At 43.9% G+C, this 10,474-nt stretch overlaps 1 long non-coding RNA gene and 1 other non-coding gene across 2 annotated transcripts; both read left to right on the top strand.

The window, feature by feature from the left end:
• The first annotated feature begins 422 nt into the window (after nucleotides 1–422).
• Nucleotides 423–2,543, top strand: LOC134735795 (uncharacterized). The gene is made up of 2 exons (XR_010119296.1): nucleotides 423–925; nucleotides 1,028–2,543. It is a non-coding gene; the product is annotated as an uncharacterized lncRNA (long non-coding RNA).
• Nucleotides 2,544–7,832: 5,289 nt separating this feature from the next.
• Nucleotides 7,833–7,937, top strand: TRNAL-CAA (transfer RNA leucine (anticodon CAA)). The gene is made up of 2 exons: nucleotides 7,833–7,870; nucleotides 7,893–7,937. It is a non-coding gene; the product is annotated as a tRNA-Leu (tRNA).
• The last annotated feature ends 2,537 nt before the right edge of the window (nucleotides 7,938–10,474 follow it).

Raw genomic sequence — 10,474 nt, forward strand, 5'->3', positions numbered from 1 at the left:
GGTAGGATTGGGTTCACATGTTGGAATGGGTGTGGGGAGAAAATGCTTAATGGTGTTGCTTTCCTATATGGGTCCAAAAATCCCACTCTGGCCAATAGTTTACTTCAAACTGGAAAATAAAACCACTTTCTCAGTACCATGTCACTGCTTTCTAGTGGTGCTAAGAAAGTAGTGTTGGACATTCATAGCCGACAGTTATTTATTTATTTTTTTTTTGAGATGGAGTCTCGCTCTGTCGCCCAGGCTAGAGTGCAGTGGCACGATCTCGGCTCACTGCAACCTCTGCCTCCCAGGTTCAAGTGATTCTCCTGCCTCAGCCTCCCGAGTAGCTGGGACTACAGGCGCCTACCACTGCGCCTGGCTAATTTTTTATTTTTAGTAGAGATGGGGTTTCACCATCTTGGCCAGGCTGGTCTTGAACTCCTGACCCTTGTGATCCACCTGTCTCGGCCTCCTAAAGTGCTGGAATTAAAGGTGTGAGCCACCGCGCCTGGCCTCCCTACAGCTCTTATTATATTGGTTAATCCTGTAATTTTACTAGGAAGGTATTTTCTCAAGCCCTTTTTGTAGTATTGTGCCAGGCACTGGGGTTCCATGGCTGAGGTTCATGAGTTGGTGATATGTCCTAATTCTTCATTTATTCATCAGGTTTTAAGGGAAATAATAGAACCAGGGCTATAGAAAGTAGCTTCCATGAGGCTAGATTAGCTTTTGCCGAATATTCTGAGATCTAAATGTATACGGTAATATATATACAGGTACGTAAATACTACTAACAAACATAGAGCAGTGCTTGGCACATCATATGAAGAGCTTTATGCACAGTAACTTCTTTAGTGCTCATGATAACTTTATCAAGTATGTACTATTGTCTGTCTTTACAGATAAAGAAACTGCAGCAGAGTGGGTAAATGAGTTATCCAAGGTACACAGCTAGGAAGCAGCAGAGGCAGGATTCAAACTGAGATGGAACACATGACCACATCAGGTCCTGCCCCCACAACATGTGTTATTGGTTATCTTCTAGTTCTTGTGGGTGGTGTTGAGAGATGACAGCGTGCTGGCAGTCCTCACAGCCCACGCTTGCTCTCGGCGCCTCCTCTGCCTGGGCTCCCACTTCGGCGGCACTTGAGGAGCCCTTCAGCCCACCGCTGCACTGTGGGAGCCGTTTTCTGGGCTGGCCAAGGCCAGAGCTGGCTCCCTCAGCTTGCAGGTAGGTGTGCAGGGAGAGGCGCGAGCGGGAACCAGGGCTGCGTGTGGTGCTTGCGGGCCAGCTGGAGTTCCGGGTGGGCGTGGGCTTAGCGGGCCCCGCACTCGGAGCAGCCGGCCGGCCCTGCCAGCCCCGAGCAATGAGGGGTTTAGCACCCAGGCCAGCGGCTGCACAGGGTGTACTGGGTCCCCCAGCAGTGCCAGCCCACCGGTGCTGCACTCGATTTCTCACTGGGCCTTAGCTGCTTTCCCACGGGGCAGGGCTCCGGACCTGCAGCCCGCCATGCCTGAGCCTCTCACCCCCTCCATGGGCTCCTGGGTGGCCCGAGCCTCCTCGATGAGCACTGCCCCATGCTCCACGGTGCCTAGTCCCATCAACCACCCAAGGGCTGAGGAGTGCGGATGCACGGCGCAGGACTGGCAGGCAGCTCCACCTGCAGCTCCGGTGCAGGATCCACTGGGTGAAGCCAGCTGGGCTCCTGAGTCCGGTGGGGATGCGGAGAACCTTTGTGTCTAGCTCAGGGATTGTAAATACACCAATGGGCACTCTGTATCTAGCTCAAGGTTTGTAAGCACACCAATCAGCACCCTGTGTCTAGCTCAGGGTTTGTGAATGCACCAATCGACACTGTATCTAGCTACTCTCGTGGGGCCTTGGAGAACCTTTGTGTCGACACTGTATCTAGCTACTCTGGTGGGGATGTGGAGAACCTTTGTGTCTAGCTCAGGGATTGTAAACGCATCAATCAGTGCCCTGTCAAAACAGACCACTCGGCTCCAATCAGCAGGATGTGGGTGGGGCCAGATAGAATAAAAGCAGGCTGCCGGAGCCAGCAGTGGCAACCCGCTTAGGTTCCCTTCCACACTGTGGAAGCTTTGTTCTTTCGCCCTTTGCAATAAATCTTGCTACTGCTTACTCTTCGGGTCCACGCTGCTTTTATGAGCTGTCACACACCGCGAAGGTCTGCAGCTTCACTCCTGAAGCCAGCGAGCCCACGAGCCACCGGGAGGAACAAACAACTCCAGATGCGCTGTCTTAAGAGCTGTGACGCTCACCACGAAGGTCTGCAGTTTCACTCCTGAGCCAGCGAGACCATGAACCCACCAGAAGGAAGAAACTGAACACATCCGAACATCAGAAGGAACGAACAACTCTAGACGTGCCACCTTAAGAGCTGTAACACTCACCGCGAGGGTCTGCGGCTTCATTCTTGAAGTCAGTGGGACCAAGAACCCACCAATTCCGGACACAGTGTGTTTATAGGTATTTATTTATATTTTTAGTTTTAAAAGCCTGCCAGTTTGAATGGGATTAAATGAACTTGTGATTCTAAGTTTTACTCATTTTGAGTTCACCGAGTCAGGAATTGAGTCACTAAAGGCAGATATGGGGCCCTCTCCAATTCCTTTGACTCCCCTCTCATTCCTCAGAACATCTGCAATTGTTAATTATACATTAGGGTTTCAATAACTTCTCCTTCCTTAGTTCTTTTGCTGTTCCAGGAAGTGTGTGTTTGTGCATGCACGCCTGCGCACATGCCTGTGTGTCTTCAGGTGCTCTTCTTTTTTCTGATAAAGGCCAACACAAAGAAGACCATCTTCCCCAAGAGCAGACAAGGCCTAATAAAAAGATAGGTTCAAAGAATAAAGGGAAACTGAACATGGCCCCTACCCTCCACCATGTACAATTAAGTGAGAAGATGAGAAATGCATGTAACAGCCTAACACTTGTGCCATTAAGAGCAAATAGCTATCAGATGGTAAATGAGAGCCATTTGTTAATGCCTTTAGTTATCTGAGATGCAGACCAAAGAGTATAGATGGAAATCACATATCTCCTCCCAGCAAAATAAAAAACAAAACTCAAAAGGTTCTTAGCATACCAATGGTGGTTGAGTTGCTTCTTCACAAATGAAAGACATTTTTTTATTCAAATAGACAATTCAACCAGTGTTGGGTGCCTCGGCTGAACTTGCTTCTGAAGAGAATGTAAGAGAACATGGCTTCTATCCTTTGAAAAGTTAGTTAATTAGGAGAGGGGGAAAATAACGTGGAAAAAAAATAGAGTACGACTAAAGACGATTTGGGGAGAAGTGAAACTTGTGCTCCAGGAGACCTCATTGCAGACCACAGTAATGTAAGAGGAAGCCTAAATGTCTGGGCTGTGTTTCTTAGTGCCCTTTTTCTTGAGATTAAGAGACTTGCCCACTAGCTCTGTCCTGCAAGAAATTTTGACTTAATGATGTAAGCACATTACTAAATCCTGCACTTTGTTGAAGCCAGAAATTCCTCCTATATGAAGTCTCTGAGAATAACAATCCCAACCAAACCAGTGTTAGAGAAGGGATCTCACTTTGTCACCAAGGCTGGAGTGCAGTGGCAAGATCATCATTCACTGCAGCCTGGAGCTCCTGGGCTCAAGGGATTCTCCCTCCTCAACCTCCCAAAGTGTTGGGATTACAGGCATGGGCCACCATGCCAGGCCAAACAGTACTTCCATTTGACAGTATTGCCCCATTACATTTCCTTTTTCCCTGTTGGAGAAAAGATACATTTCTTACATCTGGCTTATCTGTTGAATTAATTTTGCATTTGAAGTTTGAAATGTAAGCAGGACATTTGAAGGTAACCTTTACAGATACACACATCTCTACCACATTTCTTCGTTCAGAGGATGTGAAGAACTTGGATTTGTATAGGATGTGATTGCCAAACCCAGTTTAGGGTTCTGATGGCCAAAAAGAATGTAATAGAAAAAAGTGAGAAATACTAATTTAGAAATATTTGAACCTACATATTTCTTTAAAAACTGGGAAGAAATATGCCAAAATATTAGCATAGATGCTTTTGATGAGATTTGGTGATTTTTTTTTTCTGTATTGGATGAACTCTTCAGTATGGAAACCTTTAACCATACACAAAAATGAAGAAAATACACAGCGAACCCTCCTATATCATCTCCCAACTTCAACAACTACCAATTTATGGTCAGTCTCATTTGAATACAGCATCATCTCAATTTCCACCCCAATCCCTGTTACTCTCACGTAATCCTGGACATACCAGAAAATCAAATTATATGAACCTCACAAAAAGTCAAGGGACTCATTTCAAGGTTGGAAATTAAATCCTGTTTTTTTGTTTTGTTTTTTTCATTTTCAGAGACCACCATTGTCAGCTTCTTTCCTTTATAGTCCCCCTGCTTCCCTCTTTAAATAATTTGTCAGGCCTTTTAAAATTCCTCTTACAGATGTTTTCATAAAAATGTAGAATGGCCTGTGGGGAGTCTTATTGCACAATAAATATTAGTAAATAGTTAAAATATTGACATATTTAATTATATTTTACCTTATTCCCAAAAGGACTTAAAGCCATTTAAAACATAAGATCATGTCTGGGCTCAGTGGCTCATGCCAGCACTTTGGAAGGCTGGGGCCGGCGGATCACCTGAGGTCAGGAGTTCGAGACCAGCATGGCCAACACGGTAAAACCCCATCTCTACTAAAAATACAAAAATTAGCCATGTGTGGTGGTGCGTGTCGGTAATCCTAGCTACTCGGGAGGCTGAGGTGGGAGAATTGCTTGAACCCAGGAGGTGGAGGTTGCAGTGAGCCAAGATCCCACCACTGTACTCCAGCCTGGGCCACAGAGCAAGACTCCATCTCAAAAAAACCAAAACAAACCCATAAAATCAAGATATCAGGAGTTTAACATGCCATAAAGGAAGAAAGAAAAAATATGGCACAGCCAGGCACGGTGGCTCACGCCTGTAATCCCAGCACTTTGGGAGGCCCAGGCACACGGATTATGAGGTCAGGGGTTCGAGGCCAGCCTGGCCAACATAGTGAAAAACCCCATTTCTACTAAATACAAAAATTAGCCAGGCACCTGTAGTCCCAGCTACTTGGGAGGCTGAGGCAGGAGAATTGCTTGAACCCGGGAGGCAGAGGTTGAAGCAAGCCAAGATCGCGCCACTGCACACCAACCCGGGTGACAGTGCCAGACTCTGTCTCATAAAAAAAAAAAAAAGATGGCACAAAAAATGACCAGGATTAGAAGTGAATCTATAGTATGAAAACATCACTAAATGTGGGCCACAGTTGGGTTTTAAAAATTGACATGGGAACCTTGTTAATTGTATAGCTTCTAGTTTCCATAAGATGGAAATAACTAAATATTTAAGGGACATAGTGGGATTCTTGTTAATAAGAGATAGGAATTAATGCTTGGGTTCTTGGTAAATAGAAACTGTATCCCAAGAGTTTACTTTTCATAAAATAAGTCTTACAAATCAATAAGGAAAGATGGACACCTCATAAAAATTTGGCAAGCAATTTACTGAGGAAGGAGTATAAAAATCCTTCAAACATGAATATTGAACCTCACTAATAAATATGTAAAAAAGAAAAAAGCGGGGGGGGCCATAACATTTTTTACCTATTAAAATGTGCCAGGTGCGGTGGGTCACGCCTGTAATCCCAGCGCTTTGGGAGGCCGAGACGGGCGCATCATTTGAGGTCAGGAGTTTGAGACCAGCCTGACCAACGTGGTGAAACAGTTTCTACTAAAAATACAAAAAAAATTAGCCAGGCGTGATGGCTCATGCTTGTAGTTCCAGCTACTCGGGAGGCTGAGACGAGAAAATCATTTGAACCTGGGAGATAGGTTGCAGTGAGCTGAGATCATGCCATTGCACTCCAGCCTGGGCAACAGAGCAAACTCCGTCAAAAAAAACAAAAAACTGGATAAACATTGATGTGGGCCGGGTGCGGTGGCTCACGCCTGTAATCCCAGAACATTGGGAGGCCAAGGCAGGCGATCAAGAGGTCAAGAGTTCGAGACCAGCCTGACCAACATAGTGAAACCGCGTCTCTACTAAAAATACAAAAATTAGCCGGGCGTGGTGGCTGGCCCCTATATTCCCAGCTACTCAGGAGGCTGAGGCAGGAGAATGGTGTGAACCCGGGAGGTGGAAGTTGCAGTGAGCCAAGTCGCGCCACTGCACTCCACCCTGGGTGACAGAGCGAGATTCCGTCTCAAAAAAAAAAAAAAAAAAAAAAAAATTGATGTAATGGTTTCACTTTTAGAAATTTAAGGAAATAATTATGGATGTTTGAAAATATTTATGTAAGGATAGTTTTTACAGCATTGCTCATGAAAATAAAAAATTAGAAATAATCCAGTGTTCAAGAATACCACTTTGATATGGAATATTTGCAAGAATTAAGATTTATACAAAATATCTATAGTACTTTGCAAGTATAATGTTCATAATCATTTAGAAAGTAAGTTAGCAAATTACTACACATGACCATTTTTTGGAAAAAATGTATGCCATATGAAAGACTAAATATATAAAAATGTTAATAGTTACCTCTGATTAGTGAGATTATGGATAATTTTAATTTTTGACATGTTCGTATGTTCTACAATTTGTGTGTACTTTGCAATTAGAAAAAAATAATTATAGTTAGGGTAAGATTACAGTTGCCAAGTTGGGAATCACTTCCTGGATAATTTCCTTCCAATCGAAAGAAAATATACAAATCTCATGTATTGGAGGGAGACTGGGGAACCAGTGTTCACTGTACTTCTCACTACTAATTTTCTCTCTATCAAAAATAGGATATGAAACCAAGGAAGTCTATGGAAATTAAGATAGAGCCTACTGAAACTCAGTTATTTCTCCATGCAGAAAAGAGACCTAACTTTGCCTTACAAAAAGGAAGAGAAATTTTTTTATGTTAACAAATACAAAAAGTAACCTATTAGGACAAAATCTAATTAAAATATCCAACTTTATATTTCCTCTCTCTGAACTTCACAGCCCCAAATACAAGAGTTAAGACAGTCGAGTTAAAATATATTTATTGAACCTCTACCGTGTTTGCCAGGGCAGGCACTGTTACCTGGACGGCATTTGTCTACACATGTTATTTTAGCAGTGTCCCCGGCCTCTAGGGGCTCTTGTTCTAGTGGGAGGGATGATTTCTGTTTAGTTTCAGGGCTCCATTAAAATTTGTGACCTCGGGGCTTCCCGGCCTGGAGCTCAGATTGCTTCCCAGCCGTTCCCGGCTGCCAATTTCAGAGCCCAAGACAAACTTCGACGAGTGGCAAGGCAGTGACAAATGAAACCAAAATAGAGGGGCTAAAAGGGGACCTTCCCATACAACCGGGGTCTTCTGTTAGGGTTTTGTTTTGTTCCTCACCATCTTCCAAACAATGAAGTCCTAGGGGGAGGCTAACCACGATCAAGATTTCAGTAAACATCAGACGCTGGAGAGCCGACCCAGCGACCGAAGCAAAAGATGTTCTTTCCTTTCTGAAACCTGGGCAGGCTGGGAGCAAAAAAAAAAACAACAACAACAACAAAAAAAAAAACTTCACGCGTTTTTCGAGATGGCGGTAACAGTTGTAAGGCCCGTAAGAGACTTGATCCGGTTTTATGCATAAACATTTTCTAGTCCTGCGAAGTCTTTTCCTTTTTCAATCCACAAGTGGCTTTCTTCCCTTATGTTACCAAGCAACTCTGACGTCATCGCGTTTCTGCGTGCGTGCACGTCACAGAATCATTGCTTGTTGATCTCTATTTTAGTGCAAAAATCAAAGGCGTTACGCAGTGTGTCAGGATGGCCGAGTGGTCTAAGGCGCCAGACTCAAGCTACGCTTCCCCGCGCCGGGGTTTCTGGTCTCCAATGGAGGCGTGGGTTCGAATCCCACTTCTGACACATGCTTTTTTTTTTTTTTTTTTTTTCCCCCCCCTCTCCTTTTGAGATATCCTGATCTCAGCAGTAGGCATAAACAATTACCAACGTATATTTTTAAGAATCGGCTTTTAGGGACTGGGCGCGGTGGCTCACGCCTGTAATCCCAGCACTTTGGGAGGCCGAGACGGGTGGATCACGAGGTCAGGAGTATCGAGACCATTCTGGCCAACACGGTGAAACCTCGTCTCTACTAAAAATACAAAAAAACAGCCGGGCGTGGTGGCGGGCGCCTGTAGTCCCAGCTACTCGGGAGGCTGAAGCAGGAGAATGGCGTGAACCCGGGAGGCGGAGCTTGCAGTGAGCCAAGATCGCGCCACTGCACTCCAGCCTGGGGGACAGAGCGAGACTCCGTCTCAAAAAAAAAAAAAAAAAAATCGGCTTTTAAATTTTTCTCAAAGGGATTGTCCAAACTAAAAACATTAAAAGCGGAAGCATCGCGATATTTTTACGAAGCCGCGAGATTTAAGGCAAAAAACGCCCAATAAAAGAGAGATTACTAGCGATTGGTCTCTGTGCTACAATGCGAGATAATTCGGATGTCGCGGGATTCGGAACTCAGGTAGCTTCCTGCCTCGCGGAGGTAATGGATAGAAGGGGCGCTGAGCGGGTTCTTTTCCGGCTTCTCGACCAGGCTCATACTCTGTGTCTCAGATACAAGCCCTCCCCTAGATATTTCCTGTAGCACTTTCCTACCAATCTCAAAACCCTGTGGCTTGTGACAGTGCAGTCTCTTTAAAAATCTTACACAGGTCCTCTGCTCTCCTATTTTCAAAACTCATGTAACCAGTTCTCAAAAATGTCTTTCGTAAATTACGCACATTCACACTCGTTTTGGCATCTGATCATTACCGTTTTGTCTCAGTCAAAATTGAGTACCATTTTAACCATTGAATGAAATACGAAAGCTGTACCTTCCTCTCGCAAATGTAATCACCGTGAAAAATTTATTGTATTTTTTACAGTTCTTTTTTCTCTGCATTCGCATATATATATAACATTTTGTTTTTTTTTTTAACAGAAATGTAGTCATGCTCTGACATTTTTCACTTAGTATATCTTGGGTTCTTTCCATATGGAACACTTATTCTTTTGTCTTACAGAAGAAATATTGCTGGCCGCGTGCAGTGGGTCACGCCTGTAATCCCAGCACTTTGGGAGGCCGAGGCTGGTGGATCACCTGAGCTCAGGTGTTCGAGACCAGCCTGGCCAACATGGTGAAACCCTGTCCTCTACTAAAAATTAGTCGGGTGTGGTGGCGCACGCCTATAATCCCAGCTACTCTGGAGGCTGAGGCAGAGGAATCGCTTGAACCCGGGAGGCGAAGGTTGCAGTGAACCGAGATCGCGCCACTGCACTCCAACTTGGGCGACTGAGCGAGACTCTGTCTCAAAAAAAGAAAAAGAAAAAGAAATATTGCAAATCATTGTATAGCATGGATATAACCACTTCTTTTTTTTAAACTCAACATTTAGAATGCTTTCAATTATCGTAATTTAATGAGTGATTACTATATGCCAGGAGATGCAGCCCAGAGAATATAGCAGTAAAAATATAAAATTAAAGATAAAAAAAATTTGTTTTCTGCCCTTGCGGAGCTTATATTCTAGTTAAATGACTTTGGCTCTGCCTCAGGAACACCAAATTCCAAGATTTCCTCAAAAAATTTTTTTCTTTCTTTTTCTTTTCAACTTATTTCTGCATTACAAGATTTCCTTATCTTTCAGGAGAAGAATGTAAATTCTAGATCTAAGCTTAGATCTAAATGTCTAGTACCAGCTATTGAAGAATTGTATCTGCGTAACTATATATTTTTCTGTCATTATGATCACTCATAACCATTTATTTGATTAAGGGATTTTAATTTCAATTTAAAAATTATTTTTATTTTTTTCAGCTCCTAGACAGATTAACACATTGATTATTGATTTTATCCTCATAGAATGTGAGACTGGACAGAAGGAAAGAAAGCTGCTTTATCCAACAATGGAATTCTCAGGAGACATTCATCATGGACAAAATCCAGTTGTTCCATTTGGGAAGCAACATTCTGAATTCAGATGGCTTGAAACAAATACTTTTTTGTTTTTGAGTTGCGTTTCGCTCTTGTCATCCAGGCTGGAGTGCAATGGCATGATCTCAGCTCACTGAAACCTCCGCCTCCTGGGTTCAAGCGATTCTCCTGCCTCAGCCTCCGGAGTAGCTGGGACTACAAGCATGCGCCACTGCGCTCGGCTAATTTTTGTGTATTTTTAGTAGAGAGAGGGTTTCACCACTTCACCTTAGGTGATCTGCCCGCCTCGGCCTCCCAAAGTGCTGGGATTACAGGCGTGAGCCACTGCGCCCCGCCCCTGATCCAAATAGTTTTATGTACAATACTTCCAAACTGTCCCAGATTCCTGCCATACTTAAATTAACTGTGGGAAAGTGAGATATGAAATGGAATTTAAAAGCTTATGTCCAGGAAATGAAACTAATTGTCGTAAGATTTCTATTGTTAT

This window comes from Symphalangus syndactylus, chromosome 23 (genome assembly GCF_028878055.3).
Source record: "Symphalangus syndactylus isolate Jambi chromosome 23, NHGRI_mSymSyn1-v2.1_pri, whole genome shotgun sequence".
In the NCBI taxonomy this organism is placed as follows: domain Eukaryota; kingdom Metazoa; phylum Chordata; class Mammalia; order Primates; family Hylobatidae; genus Symphalangus; species Symphalangus syndactylus.